The following is a 12,606-nucleotide window of genomic DNA, read 5'->3' on the forward strand; positions in this document are numbered from 1 at the left end:
GTAAAAATGTGTCATACAAATAGTTCTGGATCTTTAAGTATTTTGGTTGTAGGCAACCCCTCACGAAGGCAGAACCGCCCCCAGAGCAAGTTTAAGACCAATTTCATTATCGATCTACGCATCGGGTTCGGTTCAATATTGTCCACATTCCCTCTTTCTCAAAGTAATCTCTGATATAGGATTCTTTGTCTGCATCAGTCAACATGAACTCTCCTGTTTGAACTGTAAAAATGTTTTAACAATCACAGAACAGTGTATCTGATTGTTGGGGAAAATGCCAGACCTAATCCAGATTTGCTACAACATAGCCCCTCTCAATAGCTTTTGGCACTTCTATGCTTACCCAACATCCTCTGATGGCTCTTTCCTCATCTGTATGCATACACGGTGGTGTCTGGTTCTGCTGTTCTGCACACAACCTACAGAGTGGGAAAGTTTTTTTGTTCACACGGTAGGGTAGTACAGGGTGAAGCAACTTTCAAGGTGGTAGCACCGGGGCCTTGACAAATCCATAATAATTTTCAAGATTAAGATTATTTTATAAGATTATAAGACACTTTGTAGCCTGGGAAAATGGATAGAGACTTGTGAAATCCACATACCGTATGACCTCGCCTTCCGCTGCCTTGTGATACAACTTGAATGAATTTGTTATACCACCATACAACGTTTTGCGAGGTTTCAATCTCTCAGGATGTTTGTAGGAGGACATGAACGCAATCACGTCAGCATTAGATTGTTTGGCACAGGTCCAGCTACTTTCCCACTGAATCTCGGTATGAAGATTGTATGCATACTGTAAAATTTCAATCTTGTCATCAAACTGTCTTTTGAGAAGGCCATAAGGCACCTTCAATAATGGATTTAAATAATTGGGGTTATAAGATCTTTGTTCGACATAGTTGTATATCCATAAAACTCTTTGGCTGGGTATGGGCATTCGTATGAGTCATTTTCAACACATTTTTTTCAATTCAATTCAATTCAATTTTATTTGTATAGCACATTTTACAAAACAAATCATTACAAAGCAACTTTACAGAAAATAATGTTTTTCTACAATATTTAGTAGTAGCTAGTAGTTTGTGCACATTTGACAGGATTTTAGAAAAAGTAAAAATAATAATAATAATACAAGACGTAGTCAGCTAGACGATGAACTATCAATATTATTAATTAAGTTATTATATGATGCAGTCACACATTTAGCAATAATTGTTAGTTTTGTTTGTTGATTCAGGGTTAGCATCATCTGAGGTCCTCTGAGGGTCAGCATCATCTCTTCCCAGGTGTTCTGGATCCAGACTGAAGCTTGTGTAAATCCTAGTTACCACGGGATGTGAATCCCGTGGCGAAACATAGAAACAAAATAGAGACATCATTAGCATAGCTGCTGATCCAACAAAGTAAAATTAGTTTAACCCAAGCTAATGAATAAAAATGCACCTTTGATCAGATGCAACTACACTCACAAATAAAAGATACATTATTCGAATGCTTGGTGAAAGAGATGTGTTTTTAATCTAGATTTAAACAGAGAGAGTGTGTCTGAACCCCGAACATTATCAGGAAGGCTATTCCAGAGTTTGGGAGCCAAATGTGAGAAAGCTCTACCTCCTTTAGTGGACTTTGCTATCCTAGGAACTACCAAAAGTCCAGCGTTTTGTGACCTTAGGGTGCGTGATGGGTTGTAGCGTGGTAGAAGGCTAGTTAGGTACGCAGGAGCAAAACCATTTAGGGCCTTATAGGTAAGTAATGATAATTTGTAACTGATACGGAACTTAATAGGTAGCCAGTGCAGAGACTGTAAAATTGGGGTAATATGATCATATTTTCTTGACCTCGTAAGGACTCTAGCTGCTGCATTTTGGACTACCTGTAGCTTGTTTATTGACGAAGCAGGACAACCACCTAGAAGTGCATTACAGTAGTCCAGTCTAGAGGTCATGAATGCATGAACTAGATTTTCTGCATCAGAAACAGATAACATATAACAATGATAACAATGATTCATCAGTTATTTTACTGATGATAAATGAGATGACTCCCCATTTGATGTGGGAAATATCCCTTCACAGAGTTGGTCAGATTAAAAGCAGCAGGTGTGTTGGCTAGACACGGTATATGCATGTGTATACAACTGGAACCGTCGATAAATCTTTGTTTGAATGCATCATCGTACTTATGGATTAGACAACAGCCTTGCATTGTTATTTTCAGGAGGTATCCCCATTTTAGTGAAGTATACCAAAAGAATGAAATTGTCAAATCTGGATGCATTATGTGCAATGTATTTGTAATTATTATGACAAGGCTGTCTGAATTTCTTAGTTAGACGATCCACACAATAAGAACCTTTAGCCACAAATTCTTCGCAATCAAATGTGATGGCATATACAAATTTTTTAATAATGGGTTTCAAAATAAAACTAAATGCAGCGGCTATTTTGCTCCTTCACCATAACTGGCTGAATAAAACGTTGAACACCATCGGTAAACAAACCCTCACCAGTGAACACAACAATCTGCAGGACATTTGTGTGGCTTGGGGTTGGTGTCGCTGACATGGTAACGTCGATTACATTAACTGCAATATTTGGTAACATCGCACTGTGCAAATTTCTGACCTAGAGATGTCTTTTTATGCATCTAAAAACAATAGTCTGACCTGCAGTACCGCAAACAGTTACCGCAGGGTTTTGTTTTTTGGGGTAAAGCTGACATTCAGAACCGTTGCAAACATCGCAAGTGTATCGTATCATCATCTGTGATCTCGCCGAGCGGTAAACTCTTGATAAAACTCACACACACATATGGTGTGCCAATGAACCCCTTCAGACTTTTAATCATAAAATAATAATTGTTGTGGAGGTACAAAAACACAGTTTTAGGATGTGGTACATCTGTGTTTGTATATTTCTCCAACATCCCTGTATTCGTTCTATAGAAGACTACCATTTTAATATTCAACATGTTTAAACTAATTCATATCATTAAGTGATATTTTGATCAGTGTATCCAGCAGACTTCTGCAATGCTGACGCTACAGACTCTAATTCTGTGTGTGGTTTCTGAGGGTAAAGAAAGTGTGCTAAGCAGATTGCAAAACAAAGATTGTTTTCCTCAGCAATGTTTGAGGGGATGAAAAAATTATGTCTGTTCTTACCAATCACTTGATCATGGGCTAGAGCCCTTATTTTTCGTCGAGCGCCACCTTGTTTACTTCTTGCTATAGACACTTTTAAATTTAAACACTCAAACTGCACATCTGAGTTGCTCTGCATTAATTTTTCAAGATCACTGATGAAGAGATTGACACTGTAATTGTTGCTAGCTGAATGTATTAACATCTGAACATCTGACAGGCTAGGACCGCTCAAAGTGATGTTAATTAAACTACAATCTCCACCTAGTAATTTGGAAAATGCCACAGTGTAATCTGGTAGATCTGTAGAAGACATTTCCCTTAAATTTATAAGCATGCAGATTTCAGAAACATCGAATCGAGCTTGTGGTACTACGGTGTATCCAACCACATCACCACCCTCTCTTACAAGTGATTATATTTCACTATGTGTGAGACCCATTGCAAGGCAATTGTGTGGTGTGGCTGGGTACCTGCTCCCTCACCGGTCTGTTTTACAAACTGTTAAAAAAATTGAGAATAGACATGGTTCTGACAACTCACCTAACCATTGAGAATTTACAAATTGTTCAAAATCAAAAGCTGGTTCTGGAGAAGGTTCTGCCCTTGATCGCACCGCGATTATTTTAACGATTTAGCTGACTTGTGTTTTTTCATCTCATCAACAGTCTGTAGTGTTTTGATGAGGTTTGAAACCCTATCCCTATTGCATCTTAACGGAGGATCTTCACAATCAAATGATTCCCGACAACGTTTTGCAGCTATTTCCAACCCTAATTTACAAATATTCACAACATACAGCCCACACAATTAAATATAGAAGAAGAAAAAACCTAATCATAAAACCACACCTACGCACACTTGTGACTAAAAACAAAACATACTTAGGAAAAAAGCAGGGAAAAGAAAATAGGACTTAAATAACAATACAGTTATTTAAAAAGTTCCAGCAGTTAAGTTAATGTCTAAAGCTAATGTCTTCATGAACGATCACTTAACACGGAAGAACGGGGAAATAGCACGCAAAGCCAGGATCCTGAGAAAGCAAGATAAAGTCCAGAGCACTTGGGTGAGGAACTGCAAGATTTTCATTAAGCTAAATGGGCCACCGGAGGAAGCAAAGGTGTTGGTTGTCAGAAGCGTGGAGGAGCTAGCCAAATATGACTGAAAACGGGGGTGACATCTCAGAGGTAACATCAAAACACTCTTCATGTATACAATAACATCCGATCAGATCAACCCACAAGAGGTCACTGAACACAGTGATTATGTCCCAGAGAATAACATAGATCCTGACACTATGTTTTTGTCAGATACTAACATTGACTGCCGCTACTATTCTGATAATGATTTCAATGCTGTTAACACCAAAGGGAAGCTATCATTAATTCATTTTAATAGCAGAAGCATGTACACAAATTTCAGCTGTATCAGAGAGTATTTGCAACAATTTATTAATCCCTTTAATATAGTAGCAATATCAGAAACATGGTTTAATGAAAGAAAAGGTATTGACAATTTTGAATTGGAAGGTTATACCTTAAATCATGTGAACAGGAAAAACAAAGCAGGTGGCGGGGTAGCTATATACGTAAGCAATAAACTAAAATTTAAAATGATTGAAAAAATGTCAGTATCAGTTGATAACTTACTTGAATGCGTAACAATTGAAATAATTTGTGAAAGGAAAAAAAATATTGTAATTAGTTGTATTTATCGATCACCGGGGTCTAGCATTGAATTATTTACAGAATGGATGGAGAGAACATTCTCTACCATGAATAAAATATTATTTATTTGTGGTGATTACAATATTGATCTGATGAATCATGACAACCATCATGCCACTGATGAATTTGTGAATGCTTTGTATAGTATGAGCCTCTTCCCATCTATCTCCAGACCCAGTAGAATTACCTCTCATAGTGCAACACTTATTGACAATATCTTTACAAATGCAATAGATCAAACCAAAGTAAGTGGTCTCATGATATCTGACATAACTGATCACCTTCCAATATTTGTATTGTACAATGACAACTACGAAAAAAACTATGAATCACAAAAAAATACATATAAAAGGGTACTAACTGAAAAGACTATTGTTGCTTTAAATTGTGAGTTAGCTAACCAGGATTGGACCAAAGTGCTTGAGGAGAATGATGTGAACAGGGCCTACAATACTTACCTGGAAATATTTTGTGCACTATATAATAAACACTGCCCTGTGCGTCAATATAGGAGGGAGAAACAAATACTAAAGTGTCCATGGTTAACACAAGGACTACTTAATGCATGTAAAAAGAAAAATAATTTATACAAACAATTTATGATTCAAAAAACAAAAGAATCTGAAGAACGGTATAAAGTATACAAGAATAAACTGATAACTATTGTACGAAATAGCAAGAAATTATACTATGAAAATAAATTAAATGAGAATAAAAGTAATATTAAAGGAATTTGGAATATACTGAACAAATTGTTAAGAGACAATCGTTCAATCAACGCATACCCTGACTATTTTATAGATAATGACACTGAAAACTATAATATGAAAAACATTGTCAATAAGTTTAATGATTTCTTTATAAATGTTGGTCCTGAATTAGCGGCAAAAATCCCAGCAAGCAGTAATAACATAATGGTGGATTCAGCTATAGAAAGGAACCCTCAAACCATCTTCCTCTCTGAAGTGAGTGAGACTGAAATCATAACTATTGTGAATAAATGTAATAATAAATCCTCTATGGACTATTTGGATATAAATATGAGATTAATAAAAAGAATAATTGATAATATTGTGAAACCCTTAACACATATATGTAATGCCTCATTCCAAACTGGAACTTTCCCAGACAAAATGAAAATAGCAAAAGTGTTACCACTATTTAAAAATGGAAGTAAACATATATTTACAAATTATAGGCCTGTCTCTCTGCTGCCACAGTTCTCAAAAATATTGGAGAAAATGTTCTATAGCAGACTGGATACATTTATTGCGAAGCATGAGTTAATTAACGAGGGGCAATATGGATTTAGACCCAAAAGATCAACCACTATGGCTATTATTGATGCTGTGGAAGAAATCACCAGTGCTGTAGACAGCAAAAAACATGCTGTTGGAATCTTTATAGACCTAAGGAAAGCATTTGATACCATCAATCATTCTATCCTTGTACAAAAAGTAGAAAAATACGGTATTCGGGGAGTAGCTGGGAACTGGATTAAAAGCTATTTAGATGAGAGACAACAATTTGTTAAAATGGGGGACACTGAATCAAAATGTATGAGCATTGTTTGTGGGCTGCCTCAAGGGTCTATACTGGCTCCCTTGCTATTCAACTTATATATTAATGATATATTTAAAGTATCAGATTTATTAAAAATTGTATTATTTGCTGATGATACCAACTTATTTTATTCCAACGATAACTATAATAGACTTATAAAGGATGTTAATCAGGAATTAGCCAAATTTAAAACATGGCTGGATTTAAACAAATTGTCACTCAATCTAAGTAAAACAAAAATGATTATTTTTGGCAATTATAAGGAAACTCCGGAACTACTGATACGTATAAATGGTATTGAAATAGAAAAAGTAACAGAAATTAAATTCTTGGGAATCACAATAGACAACAAATTGAGCTGGAAATCACACATTGGACACATACAAAGGAAGATATCAAAAAATATTGCAATCATAAACAAAGCTAAGTACGTTTTAAATTACAAGGCGCTGTATATATTGTATTCCAGTCTGATTTTATCATACTTAACGTATGGAATTGAGGTCTGGGGTAATAATTATAAGAGTTCCCTGCATTCCCTTGTAACTCTCCAAAAACGAGCAATCAGAGTTATTCATAAGGTAGGATACCAAGAACATACAAATATACTGTTTTTACAAAGTAATATGCTTAAATTCATGGACTTAGTCGTTTTTTATACTGCACAATTAATGTATAAAGCAAATTGGATCCTACTACCTGCAAATATTCAAAAACTATTCATAAAAAGAGATAGCTGTTACAATTTGAGAGGTTATGGTCATTTTAAAGTACCGGCTTTCAGAACAACGAAGAAAAGTATGTGTGTGTCTGTGTGTGGTGCCAGGCTCTGGAATAACCTGAGAGCCCAACTCAAGCAGTGCCCATTCATTTATCAATTTAAATCAAAGTATAAACAAGTTATACTGTCTAAGTACAGGACAGAAGAATGTCCTTAGGTGTAGAAATGGAATTAGCTGCAGAGCAATCTATTTATGTTGTATTTTTTTTTGACTGACAAACTAAAAAGATAATATAAGTTAATCAAGATAATATAATTAAACTATTTATAATTATAAACAATTGTGGCCAGTAAATGTATTGAACTCATAACAAGTAAGGAACAAAAGATCAAATTAAAAGATTGGTGACTAGCGAGTTTTTTTTGTGTGTGTTTTTTTTTTGTACTTATTGAAGATTCTTCTTTTTGGAATTAGCAGAATGATTGTGAGTTAATATTGTTGATTGTACTGTCACTGGAATAGGACAACACTAATATGTGGCAACTGTCTTATCGATTATAGTAGATACCTACGGTTTAAATGTAAAAAAAAGGGGGTAGGCGTCAATAAGCTTAAGCTTCTGCCTACTCCTTTTGAGCATCAGATCCACGGTTTTATTTATTTGTTTTAATGTACTTGATCATCTGCGCATGTATCCTTTTTGGTTTCGCCTGTTGTGTTGTGTTGATGATTGTTAGTTGTTACTATGTTGATTTTGTGGAATTCTGATGCCCAAATAAAAAACAGATGATGAAGTTAACAGTTACAGTCATTTCCTGATAACAGGCTGTCTGAGCATGTCCGCAATCATGACATTTTTGCTATACAATAATTAGTTTAAGGTTGATCCTGTGTTTCTGTAGTCTTGTTGTCACAGTCTTATTAAAACGTGCTTGCTCCACCCGGGCCTTCTGATGGTCCTCATATTTTCTTGGTTATTTGTTTATGTCGTTCTGCAGTTGGTTCTTGTATTTCTAATGGTTTGAAGGGGGAAAAAATGTATAGAAAAGCCATAGAAAAAATAAATGTTTTGCTGGTGAAGAAATTTCTCAGGTCCTGTGGCGTTAGCTTTTGTACATCGCGAAATGCACCTGCGAAAAAGGGACGCATCACGTGTAGCCACAGCAACCTCAAAGAAAACACCGGCGTGAAATATCATTAACACACACATTTTGTGTGTGTTTAGATTTTTTTTTTTAAGTTGGTTTAAAATTAACGTGATTTCAACACATCACATATTGTAGATAGTATTCCTTAACATGAATAAATGTCTGTTTGATTTTATTAATTTAAGATAACAATAAATTATCTCTCTCTACATTAGTTTGGTTAGTTTTTTTAAATAAATGTCTCTGTTTATTTGACTTGTTTTAACAAAAGTCTACATAAAAGACAACGTTGATGTTTCTAAGGCGTTAGGTCAGTACTTCCTTTTTTCTGTTGCATTTCCTAAAAATAAAAATACAAATAAAATTCTCACCTAGAAAGACATGTGTACAGAAAAGAGGTGGATGTCCTTTTCAGAGGTGGATGTAGGCGGGCCGGTAGCCACACTGTTGTACAAACAGGTGTCAATACACTCAACTTTGCTCAGCCATTTTTTTTATTTCAGGAAGAACACAAAAACCTCCTGACTGGAAGTGAGTAGGAAGTAAGCTGGGGAACAATAGTCTGTTAAGGAGGGGGAAGAAATGGAAGGAGAAAAAGAGGAAAAGATGAGAGAAAAATAGGAGAAAATTTGGAGAAAAAAAGAAAGGGATTTTTATGCCTTTACCCTCCGAAGTAATGTTTTAGGAAGTGTATGTTTGCAATAAATTATTTTTAAAAAATGTTTTCCCTATTTTCCTATACGTCTGAATGGGAGAATTGAATTGTTACTTAATGCTGTAAATCACCATTTTCCGTCAGTAAAAGTTCTGACAGGGGCCCTCCAGGACAGAGTTTGGACACCCCTGGCTTAGACTCTTCTCTGTTTGTTTTAGGCATGCCTGTTGCTGGTGAATACAGATTGAACGAGCAGAGCTCTTGTCCAACAGTTCAGCCAACTCATCAAAGGTTCCAGGTATGGAGTTCTGTCTCGCTGTGTGAATACAGTTTGCAAACTCCGACAGCATATGATTGGAGAAGCAATTTGGTGGCATTCTGTGGCGGTTCTAGAGGGAATTTTGAGCAGGACCTCCCTGGACCACACAGGCCTCCACCACAAGGAAAGCAAAACACGAACTCTCCACAGCAAACTTGAGCTGACACAAACAATCACTCAGCACCCTTTGTCTTATTTTGACACAAGATGACTCGCAAAGCTGTTGACTCTGAAAAGGGGCTACAGACGCTGCGTCAGCGGACAAGCGTGCTAAAGTCTGTGCTTGCCGACATTGCTGCGAAAAGCTTCCTTTGTCCCTGGGTGGGCTCGAACCACCATCCTTTCGGTTAACAGCCAAACGCGCTAGCCTATTGCACCACAGAGACTGGTAGTGTAAGGTTTGTGGGTAACAGTCACAAAAGAATTTGACGCTGGGCGCGACACTAGTCCTGCGTCAGCAAACTTAATTCAAGAGAATTACACCCATTGGGAGGGGCGAGAGAGAGCCAAAAGGCACGCCCAACGTGGGGCTCGAACCCACGACCCTGAGATTAAGAGTCTCATGCTCTACCGACTGAGCTAGCCGGGCAGCGGCAGTCACTTTCCCAAGGCTGACGTCTGTTTTGAGAACTGCCAAACATTTTATGAGCAAACAGAGCCTCGCTTTTCGCAGAGGCTTGACAAAACATCTCGCGGGTAAGGTTGGGGTTAAGCCTAGCGGTAGGCTTAGAGCAGGGGCGTCCCACCTCGATCCTGGAGGTTGCTTGGTCTGACGAGCTTGGCTCCAAGCACAAAGAAACTCAACTTAAGCTGCTGAACCCGGTCTCACCACAGAGACCGGAAACTTCCAGGCACGTCTGATGGAGCTGGCTGGAGTGAAACTCTACCTGACAGGGCCCTCCAGGACAGAGTTTGGCCACACTAGGCATAGAGTCTTCTATGTTTGTTTTAGCCATGCCTGTTGCTGGGGAATACAGATTGAACGAGCAGAGCTCTGGTTCAACAGCCTGAAAGGCTATTAGTTCAGCCAACTCATCAAAGGTTCCAGGTATGGAGTTCTGTCTCGCTGTGTGAATACAGTTTGCAAACTCCGACAGCATATGATTGGAGAAGCAATTTGGTGGCATTTTGTGGCGGTCCTAGAGGGAATTTTGAGCAGGACCTCCCTGGACCACACAGGCCTCCACAACAAGGAAAACAAAACACGAACTCTCCACAGCAAACTTGAGCTGACACAAACAATCACTCAGCACCCTTTGTCTTATTTTGACACAAGATGACTCGCAAAGCTGTTGACTCTGAAAAGGGGCTACAGACGCTGCGTCAGCGGACAAGCGTGCTAAAGTCTGTGCTTGCCGACATTGCTGCGAAAAGCTTGCTTCGTCCCTGGGTGGGCTCGAACCACCATCCTTTCGGTTAACAGCCGAACGCGCTAGCCTATTGCGCCACAGAGACTGGTAGTGCAAGGTCTTGTGGGTAACAGTCACAAAAGAATTTGACGCTGGGCGCGACACTAGTCCTGCGTCAGCAAACTTAATTCAAGAGAATTACACCCATTGGGAGGGGCGAGAGAGAGCCAAAAGGCACGCCCAACGTGGGGCTCGAACCCACGACCCTGAGATTAAGAGTCTCATGCTCTACCGACTGAGCTAGCCGGGCAGCGGCAGTCACATTCCCAAGGCTGACATCTGTTTTGAGAACTGCCAAACATTTTATGAGCAAACAGAGCCTCGCTTTTCGCAGAGGCTTGACAAAACATCTCGCGGGTAAGGTTGGGGTTAAGCCTAGCGGTAGGCTTAGAGCAGGGGCGTCCCACCTCGAATCTGGAGGTTGCTTGGTCTGACGAGCTTGGCTCCAAGCACAAAGAAACTCAACTTAAGCTGCTGAACCCGGTCTCACCACAGAGACCGGAAGCTTCCAGGCACGTCCGATGGAGCTGGCTGGAGTGAAACTCTACCTGACAGGGCCCTCCAGGACAGAGTTTGGCCACACTAGGCATAGAGTCTTCTATGTTTGTTTTAGCCATGCCTGTTGCTGGGGAATACAGATTGAACGAGCAGAGCTCTGGTTCAACAGCCTGAAAGGCTATTAGTTCAGCCAACTCATAAAAGGTTCCAGGTATGGAGTTCTGTCTCGCTGTGTGAATACAGTTTGCAAACTCCGACAGCATATGATTGGAGAAGCAATTTGGTGGCATTTTGTGGCGGTCCTAGAGGGAATTTTGAGCAGGACCTCCCTGGACCACACAGGCCTCCACCACAAGGAAAACAAAACACGAACTCTCCACAGCAAACTTGAGCTGACACAAACAATCACTCAGCACCCTTTGTCTTATTTTGACACAAAATGCCTCGCAAAGCTGTTGACTCTGAAAAGGGGCTACAGACGCTGCGTCAGCGGACAAGCGTGCTAAAGTCTGTGCTTGCCGACATTGCTGCGAAAAGCTTGCTTCGTCCCTGGGTGGGCTCGAACCACCATCCTTTCGGTTAACAGCCGAACGCACTAGCCTATTGCGCCACAGAGACTGGTAGTGTAAGGTCTTGTGGGTAACAGTCACAAAAGAATTTGACGCTGGGCGCGACACTAGTCCTGCGTCAGCAAACTTAATTCAAGAGATTTACACCCATTGGGAGGGGCGAGAGAGAGCCAAAAGGCACGCCCAACGTGGGGCTCGAACCCACGACCCTGAGATTAAGAGTCTCATGCTCTACCGACTGAGCTAGCCGGGCAGCGGCAGTCACTTTCCCAAGGCTGACGTCTGTTTTGAGAACTGCCAAACATTTTATGAGCAAACAGAGCCTCGCTTTTCGCAGAGGCTTGACAAAACATCTCGCGGGTAAGGTTGGGGTTAAGCCTAGCGGTAGGCTTAGAGCAGGGGCATCCCACCTCGATCCTGGAGGTTGCTTGGTCTGACGAGCTTGGCTCCAAGCACAAAGAAACTCAACTTAAGCTGCTGAACCCGGTCTCACCACAGAGACCGGAAACTTCCAGGCACGTCTGATGGAGCTGGCTGGAGTGAAACTCTACCTGACAGGGCCCTCCAGGACAGAGTTTGGCCACACTAGGCATAGAGTCTTCTATGTTTGTTTTAGCCATGCCTGTTGCTGGGGAATACAGATTGAACGAGCAGAGCTCTGGTTCAACAGCCTGAAAGGCTATTAGTTCAGCCAACTCATCAAAGGTTCCAGGTATGGAGTTCCACAAGGAAAACAAAACACGAACTCTCCACAGCAAACTTGAGCTGACACAAACAATCACTCAGCACCCTTTGTCTTATTTTGACACAAGATGACTCGCAAAGCTGTTGACTCTGAAAAGGGGCTA

At 39.7% G+C, this 12,606-nt stretch overlaps 1 protein-coding gene and 6 non-coding genes across 7 annotated transcripts in view; all 7 read right to left on the reverse strand.

Moving 5' to 3' along the window:
* LOC127951795 (pentraxin fusion protein) overlaps positions 1-12,606 on the reverse strand; it is a 421,943-nt gene that overhangs the window by 158,344 nt on the left and 250,993 nt on the right. The window lies entirely within an intron of this gene.
* On the reverse strand, positions 9,595-9,668 carry trnan-guu (transfer RNA asparagine (anticodon GUU)). Its single transcript has one exon. It is a non-coding gene; the product is annotated as a tRNA-Asn (tRNA).
* On the reverse strand, positions 9,799-9,871 carry trnak-cuu (transfer RNA lysine (anticodon CUU)). Its single transcript has one exon. It is a non-coding gene; the product is annotated as a tRNA-Lys (tRNA).
* Positions 10,664-10,737, reverse strand: trnan-guu (transfer RNA asparagine (anticodon GUU)). The gene has a single exon. It is a non-coding gene; the product is annotated as a tRNA-Asn (tRNA).
* trnak-cuu (transfer RNA lysine (anticodon CUU)) lies at positions 10,869-10,941 on the reverse strand. The gene has a single exon. It is a non-coding gene; the product is annotated as a tRNA-Lys (tRNA).
* trnan-guu (transfer RNA asparagine (anticodon GUU)) lies at positions 11,734-11,807 on the reverse strand. The gene has a single exon. It is a non-coding gene; the product is annotated as a tRNA-Asn (tRNA).
* Positions 11,939-12,011, reverse strand: trnak-cuu (transfer RNA lysine (anticodon CUU)). Its single transcript has one exon. It is a non-coding gene; the product is annotated as a tRNA-Lys (tRNA).

Source organism: Carassius gibelio, chromosome B3 (genome assembly GCF_023724105.1).
Source record: "Carassius gibelio isolate Cgi1373 ecotype wild population from Czech Republic chromosome B3, carGib1.2-hapl.c, whole genome shotgun sequence".
Taxonomy (NCBI): Eukaryota; Metazoa; Chordata; class Actinopteri; order Cypriniformes; family Cyprinidae; genus Carassius; species Carassius gibelio.